The sequence below is a fragment of the Meriones unguiculatus genome, chromosome 1 (genome assembly GCF_030254825.1).
Source record: "Meriones unguiculatus strain TT.TT164.6M chromosome 1, Bangor_MerUng_6.1, whole genome shotgun sequence".
Lineage (NCBI taxonomy): Eukaryota > Metazoa > Chordata > Mammalia > Rodentia > Muridae > Meriones > Meriones unguiculatus.
The window spans coordinates 131704488-131712674 of record NC_083349.1 but is presented as its reverse complement, the minus strand read 5'-3'; the positions used below and the strand labels follow the sequence as shown (position 1 = coordinate 131712674).

The following is an 8187-nucleotide window of genomic DNA, read 5'->3' as shown; positions in this document are numbered from 1 at the left end:
TGTTACCCTTGGCATTCTTATTATACCCTGAGGAAGGATATTTTTATTCCATTTCAGCTCAGAAACTTGAGCTCCTGGTATCTCCCTGAAGCATCTTGGCTAGCACCTGGCAGAGTCGTGTCCAGTATCTTTATATAGTGCCTCTAGACCAGGGTCTGCTCCAAAAAAGCACATGACTGTAACACTAAAAGAAACCCAACTGCTTCCTAATGAAAAAGAATTGAAATGGAAAAGAAAAAAAAAAAGAGTTAAGTATCGAAGTTAACAGCAGCTGGTGAAGAAGTGCATTAGAATCCAAGTCAGCTAGATGCTAGATTTGAGATGGTAGGCACTCTTTGGACTGTTCAAGAAACGGTTTTCATGTGGTATAGAGTAATAACACTGTTGATTTAGGGCTTCCTGAATACAGATAAGCTGCTATATATTTTACAGTCAATGTTTTATCTTCTCCTTACAAACAACCTATGAATGGGAACCTATTGCTCCCATCTTACAGGTATAGCTGAGGCACAGAGTGACAGATCCTGCCCACCTGCAGACCTACTGAGAACCTTAACCTAAATCCATTAAAGCTCCAACACGCTCTTTCCCAGTTCTGTTTCAGTATAAGAAAGTGTGTAATATTCCAGGAATAGTTTTAAGCCAAGAGAGCTGTATCAAGCTTTCTCAGATTAACTGGTAATATTCTCCTCAGGAGAACAAAAATTGTAAAGGGACTTTGCAGAGGGAAAGTCTGAAATATCACAATATTGGAGCTTGAGCAACAAATACATGTCAAAAAGTATGGCTCCCTGATGGGGCTTAGACAGGTTGAAGGTTTGTTTATTTCCCTGAGTATGAAGAAAGAGCAAAGTTAGGTTAAATAGTGATTTATTGCTGTTGATGATGAAAGAAAAACATCCTCTGGAGTCATAGCTGCCTTTGTCTGCTAAACAGCCGATGAGGTTGACAGTTGCTTCTTGCTTATTTTGTGTTGTTATCACTGTGGCTGGTCTCAAGAACACAGACTGGGTCAAGCACACCTTTGGCACACACTGCCCGTGCCCCTGGCACCGTGTTTATGCTGAGCACTTTCCTTAAACCTGCAATAAAGTGCAATTGAGAACACACTCTAACACATTGTCCTGGAAATGCTGGGCCCAGGGCTATGTCCCAGGCCTATAAGTTGTCTCTACCCCCATTCTACATAAAGCCTGTTAGGAATTGCTTTGGAGAACATGGCGGCTTTGGACAGGAGGCCTTGTTCCTCTCCATCATGAGTTAAGGCTGTGGGCACAGTCAGTCATGGGCTGTGTGAGAACATTGTACTCGTGATATCCTCTCCACATTCCCATGAAAGGAAACAAGCAAGGTATAAATTCCCAGGGAAACAGAGGCTGTATTTCCAGGGCTCTGGGGTCATCGTGTTCTCCGTTCTTTGCCTGCCAGTTACAGCCCCGCTCAAAGTCCCTTGCCTTGACAGGCAGGCTGGGGACAGCCACACAACTGCCTCTGAAGGGACCCTTCAGGGCCCAGGCTTTGCCCACAACCCAGCGAAAATCCCTGTCCCCTCACAGGGAGGAGCCGAAATTGCCTTGTCTCGAAATCTGGACAAGTCTGTCCCTTTCTTCCTTATCATTTTCTATGGAAAATGTTTGCTCCTATTTCCTATCCCATGTCAAAGTAAGTTAAAATCTGAACCCACAGCAAGACTGGGCATTTTATATTTTTAGTGGCAAAGATCATTGTAACTACCATCAGTCTAACAAGGGTATTCAGAGCAGAATTTAAAGATTATCTCTAATTAGTTTAGAGTGAGAACTCTGCGGACACACACATTGGTTCAATTCCAAACTGCACAGTCACCAGAAGGTTAAAAAAACAAAACAAAAACAAACAACTCTTCTGCCACGTGGTTAAGCTCGCTCACCTTCAGTATTTACAAATGAATGCAGCAGCCCTGTGATACGAGTGGGGAGTTATTCGGGTATCTTTTGTAATCCTATAGTCCAGGACCTACCTTTTGTATATCCGTTAGCCCACGGCCCAGAGTACACACATTCCTACTCATGGCAGATACTGGGAACGTGGCTCCTGATGTACCACCAAGCCTGGAGACCTGAGTTCAGTTCCTGGTACCCACATGGCGGAAGGAGAGAGGGCACTCCTGCAGGTTGTCCTCTGACTTCCTCAGCCTGGCCGTGGCACTGGTGCCGTACCACCCCTGCCCCAAATAAATACATGATTACAAAACGTAGAAGAAGAAAACTGACTCCTGACAGTTATCCTCTGACTTTCACACAGGTACCCTTCACTTGGACCATGCCAAGCTGGGCGATAGCACATGAAGATTCTTTCCTGTCTTCTATGCTTGCTCTTTTCCAGGGTGTTTGAGCATTGCCACAAGCAGCTTTTTAAAAGAAGTTCTGATATTATACAAGGCGAATCAAGACCACAGCCCTCAGCAGCGCTGGCAAAGAAGCAGAGGCGTTGCTTGTTAAAAATTGACATGAGAGGGAGACCTGAAAGGCCTAGGCCTCGTGCTGGGGTGTTGAGTAATAAGGCAGTTAGGGATCTGGCCAGGATCCTGAGTAGCCTGCCAGGACAGTGCTGGCCCCTGAGCCCCAAACATAAAGGACAGTTTACTATTCCTACATTTTTGTAGCTGCCTCTCAGTTCTGTGGGATCCCACAGAGATGCAGGCTTCTGCTCTTGGGGAAAGGCCAGTCTTCTAGTCTTTGCCAGTGGAGTTGTCAGAGGGGTCTTGCTTCCCATCATACTGGTCTGTCTCTCCTGTTACAAATCTTATTTTCAATCATCTTCCTGTACACAGTAAAATCTTTCAATTTCACTTCTCTCTAGAAAGAAAGAAGGAGGAAAAACCCTTCACACATGCTAGCCATATTAGAGTGAGAACATCCATATTTCTGTTTCTGTGCCACATACCAGACACCATAGTCAGCAGATCTTCCAAACCACAACCCGGTGGAAGCCCAAGGCAAGCTGACTTCTGTTTGTGAACGTGAAAGCACAAAGAGAGCTGGGTGATTAGGCAAAATCATCCATTGAAAAATGAGTTGAACCTTGCACAGCAAAGCTGCCCACCTCGAGGAGAAAGTGATTTAATGCTAGAAAGAAGGCACTTTAGATACATTCTCATTAGAAACCCTGGTGAGATTCAGGAGGACAACATGTTTATAAATAAAACACAAATTCCTGTCAAGAGGAATAATCCCAACTAAGGATTCTTAGGTGTGCGATCATGGCAGTTTGATTACCAAAATTAATTCTAAAATTTCAAAGAAGTCAATGAAATTAAATAGGTACATCTGAGAACTGAGCTAGTTGTGCAGAAGATAAAGGTGACAACAGAAATCTCCCCAAAGGCTGAGGCATGATGTAAAAACAAAAAGAAGATGAGGAATAGACTGAGAGAATACCTGGACAGTTATCCATGAGGCAGGAAGACTCTGGAAAGAGGACATTAAAAATAAGAGAAGTGGCCAGGTTCAGTGGCACACACCTGTGATCACAGCAGATCACAGAGGCAGGCTGATCTTTGAGTTTGAGACCAGCCTGTCCTACAAGGTGAGTCCAGGACAGCCAGCGCTACCCAGAGAAACCCTGTCTCAAAAAGCCAAAACCAAAAAAAGACCCCCTCCCCAAACCAAAAAACAAATTAGGGAAGTGACTAATTATTCAGTTTGATACATAATTTGATATATAACTGGTGGAATTTCTACATTGCAAGGGTGAAAGCAGCATCATTAAAATCTTCAGATGGTTGACAAGCTTGCTCAGCAGGTAAGATAAAGATAACCTTAGCTAACTTGTGTCCAATCCCATGTTGGAAGAGAGAGCTGACTCAATCAAGTTGTCTTTTGACTCCTATATAGGTACAGATTCACTGTCCACCCCAATAAATAGATAAATAAATATAATTTTCCACAAAGAAAACAAAATATTGTGAAGGGACTCAAGTGAAAAGGTATATTTGGAAATACTGAATGTTAAGATATAATGGATGAAGAGGGTGTAGCTCAGGGGTGTAATACATGAAGTTCTGGGTTCAATATCCAACAGGCACACACACACACACACACACACACACAGGGGAGGGGAGAAGAAACCCTGTTTTGAAAAAGAAAAAAGTATAAACTAATTAGTATTCTATAACCCCAGCTTTATTGTTTCATGTTTGTGTAAACCTATTTGAAAAGTTCCATAGAAACTAATAGCTTTTATTTAGAAGAAATATATTTTTATTAATTTTATTTTATGTGAATGGGTGTTTCATCTGCATGTATGTTTGTGTACCATGTGTGCGCCCTCACGCCAGGTCAGAAGAGGGCACCATCTTCTGAAACTGGAGTTACAGATGGTTGTTAGCCACTAAGTGGGTGCTAGGAACTGAATCTGGGTCTTCTGGAAGAGCAGCCAGTGCTCTTAACCACTGAGCTATCTATCCAGCCCATATTCTTTCAGTCTAATCTATCTATCTATCTATCTATCTATCTATCTATCTATCTATCTATCTATCTATCTATCGTTTTGCTATCAAACCCAAGTCAAAATAAATGGAAAATGTCAGGAATACTGACAGAAGTTATCCATGGGTGGTAGAATTAAGATGATTTGAATTATATCTAATTTTCTACCAACAATAAATTGATTTTTTCTGATTAATTAATTTGTTTATTCACTTTACATACCAGTCACAGTCCTGTACCTCCTATCCTCCTGGTCTCCCTCTCCCACCCTCTTCCTTTTTTCCTTTTCCCTTCTCTTCAGGAAAGGGGAGCAACCCACACACACAACATGTCTCAGCACATCAATTCTCATCAGAACTAAGTACATCTTCTTCTACTGAGGCCGGACAAGACAGCCCTGCTGGGGGAAAGTGACCCAAAAGCAGTCTACAGAGTCAGAGACAAACCTCACCCCAATTGCTAGGGGATCCTCATGAAGACCAAGCTGCCCATCAGCTACATACATGTAGGGGACCTAGGTCCAGTTCATACTTGCTCTTTGGTTGCTGGTTCAGGCTCTGTGAGCCCCATGGGCCTAGGTTAGTTGACTGTTGGTCTTCTTGTGGAGTTCCTGTCCATTCTGGGTCCCTCTATCTTCCCTCCAACTCTTCTACAGGACTGCCTGAGCTCCACTTAATATTTGGCTGTGAGTCTCGGTGTCTGTTTCTATCAGCTGCTGAGTAGGGTCTCTCAGAGGACATTTATGCTAGGGTCCTGTCTGCAAGCATAGCAGAGAATCATTAATAGTGTCAGGTGCTGGCTCTCTCCCATGGGGTAGGTCTCAAGGTGGGCCAGCCATTGTTTGGCCATTCTCTCAATTTCTGCTCCATCTTTATTCCTGCACATCTTGTAGGCAGGGCAACTTTTGGGTCGAAGGTTTTGTGAGTGTGTTGATGTGCCAATCCCTCCACTGGACGTCCTGCCTGGATGTAGGAAGTGGCCACTTCTGTCTTCATATCCTCTTACTGCTAGGAGTCTCAACTGGAGTCAACACAATATTCTCCCAGGAGCTTACTCAATCATAGGTCTCCAGCTTTTCCCAGAGATGCCCCCATCCCCTTTCTTTCTCTCTTCCAGCCCTCTCACCTCCTGCCTTTGCTCTCCTCACACCTAATACCCATACTTGTTTTCCTCAGTCCTTCTTCCACCAAGTTCTCTCTCCTCTTCCACTTTCAATGTCCATTTTATTTCCCCTTCTGAATGAGATTCAAGCACCCCTCCCCTTGAGCCCTCCTTGTTACTTAGCTTTTTTGGGTCTGTGGTTTGAAATATGCATATCCTGTATTATATGGCTAATATCCACTTATAAGTGAATACATACCGTGTGTGTCTTATCTGGATCTAGGTTACCTCACTCAGGATGGGGTACAAAGCTGAACTGAGAATTCTCAACAGAGGAGTCAGTAATGGCTGAGAAGCACTTAAAGAAATGTTCAGCTTTCTTAGTCATCAGGGAGATGCAAATCAAAATGACTCTGAGATTTCACCTTACACCCATCAGAATGGCTAAGATCAAAAACTCAAGTGACAACACATGCTGGAGAGGATGTGGAGAAAGGGGAACCCTCCTCCATTGCTGGTGGGAATGCAAACTTGTACGACCACTTTGGAAATCAATCTGGCATTTTCTCAGAAAATTGGCAATAGTTTTACCTCAAGACACAGCTATACCAGAAGATGCTCCACCATACCACAAAGACATTTGCTCAACTATGTTCATAACAATTTAATTTCTAATAGCCAGAATCTGGAAACAACCTAGATGTCCCTCAGATGAAGAATGGATAAAGAAACAGTGGTACATTTACACAATGGAACACTACTCAGCTATTAAAACCAAGGAAATCATGAAATTTGCAGGCAAATGGTGGCAACTAGAAGATAAATTGCTTTTAAAATAAGAAAAACTACTGAAGGCACCTAGAGACACTGGTCCAGCTGCCACACAGTGGAAGGCAGGTGGGTGCCACTGGGATGAACAAGCAAGTGCTGGAGAGCTGGGAGAGAAAGAGAAACAGAATAGTTTGTGCACTCTGAAGAGAGGAGGAACTGGAATAGCAAGGGTAGGGAAGAACCGCTTGATGTGAGTGGCCTGCGCAGTCACCTGAGGCCATGCTGAGGTCCTGGCCTGTGCTGCCGCTGAGGGTCATGTCTGGGTCTTAAGTTTCAAGGGTCTGTGTTGATGTCTGTGGCACATGTTACCACCACGTGGACATCCCTGGTCTGGGCTGTCTCCTGGGGTCATCTTGATGTCCCTGGGTTGCACAGAGCTGGGCCTGCTCCTCACCAGCCGCAGCAGCTCTTGAGAAAACTGGGCTTGCCCCTAGCCGGGACGGTGCTGGAGAGCTGGCATGAGTTCCAGAGAGCCTGTGCCACCCCTTGCCAGCAGCCAGAAGCAGGAGAGCTGGCAGGCTGACCCAGGCCCAGATCCAGGGCTTTGAGCTGACCCACCCCAACATCTACATCATTTGTGAACTGCTGGAATGCCTGAAGAGTCTGGTCCTACAGATCCGAAGCAGAAGGACCTCCATGACACAGGGCAACAACAGGATATCCCAGAGGAGTCCCTGTGAGGATCCAGTACTGACGGTGTAGCAGAAGCCAGAGGCCTGGAAACAGACCAATGACTCATTGCAATAAACATTTGTAAATAAAGATGTGTGGACAAAGGGGTATACTGTGTCACACACCACAGCTTCCATGGCAAGATTTGTTGTCATTGTTGTGTTTATTTTTATTTCTTGTTTTCTTTTATGGGGGAGGATGGATATGGAGGGATGGGGAGATGAGTGGGATTGGGGTGCATGATGTGAAATCCACAAAGCATCAATAAAAAGGTCTTAAAATTGAGGAACACCTTATGTCAGTTTCTATCTTAAGGGGCTAGAAAAAGAAGAGCAAATTATAGCCAAAGAAGATAGAATATATATTTTAAAACTTCAAGTAAGTTAATAAGAAGTCCTCTTAAAATTCATTCCTCCACTAATTACTGGCTTCCAACTTGCAGACATTTTTGCTTTTTATTTTTATTTCCACTTGTTTGGGCCTGAGTGCTCTCAGACTTTCATTACCCCCCACTTATGTCTCCCAGTGCTGGGGTTACAGGTGTGAGTGTCCATGCCACACTAGGAGCTCCTTAAAGCCTTTTCTGAGGGTCCATGCAGCTGTGCCTGTGGCAGGCTGAGGAGTGGCTTGGACATCCTCACCATCTTTCCTCTGCTAGCCAGGGTCATCCCTGCCTCCAGTCACTCCCACAAGGAGCAGTGTGGTGTCCTGGACTAGAGCAGGACTCTGCTGACTTCTCTTGGGTACACAGTGTGGGCAAAGAACAAGAGAAAGTAGCAGGTCCAGGCTTGGGAAAGCGTAGTGATGGGTAGGCTCAGTACCAAGCAGATGTTTGTAATTGTTTCAGTTAACACTGAAAGGCCTAAGTACTGTTAAATTAGTTCATTTGACAAGATTATGGGGCAGGAAAAGGCTCAGCTTCTGAGCCTCTTTCCATGAGTAGCATTTGTGGGGCATCCCAAGGCTCACCCCAATGTTGTATCCAAATTGGAACAAACCTGACTTACCAACTCACGGTTGGGAGGGCTAAAAGGCTTCAAACCTGTTGTACTTTCAGTTAGGCAGACTGAGAATTTGCCCACATCACTGGGTGTTATTAGAGCGGAGTACAGGA

General features: G+C 44.4%; 1 long non-coding RNA gene across 1 annotated transcript; it reads right to left on the bottom strand.

Moving 5' to 3' along the window:
• Positions 1-853: 853 nt before the first annotated feature.
• On the bottom strand, positions 854-2972 carry LOC132647157 (uncharacterized). Its single transcript, XR_009585453.1, has 2 exons — positions 2000-2972; positions 854-1082 (listed from the first exon to the last, which is right to left on the bottom strand). It is a non-coding gene; the product is annotated as an uncharacterized LOC132647157 (long non-coding RNA).
• Between the last annotated feature and the right edge of the window lie 5215 nt (positions 2973-8187).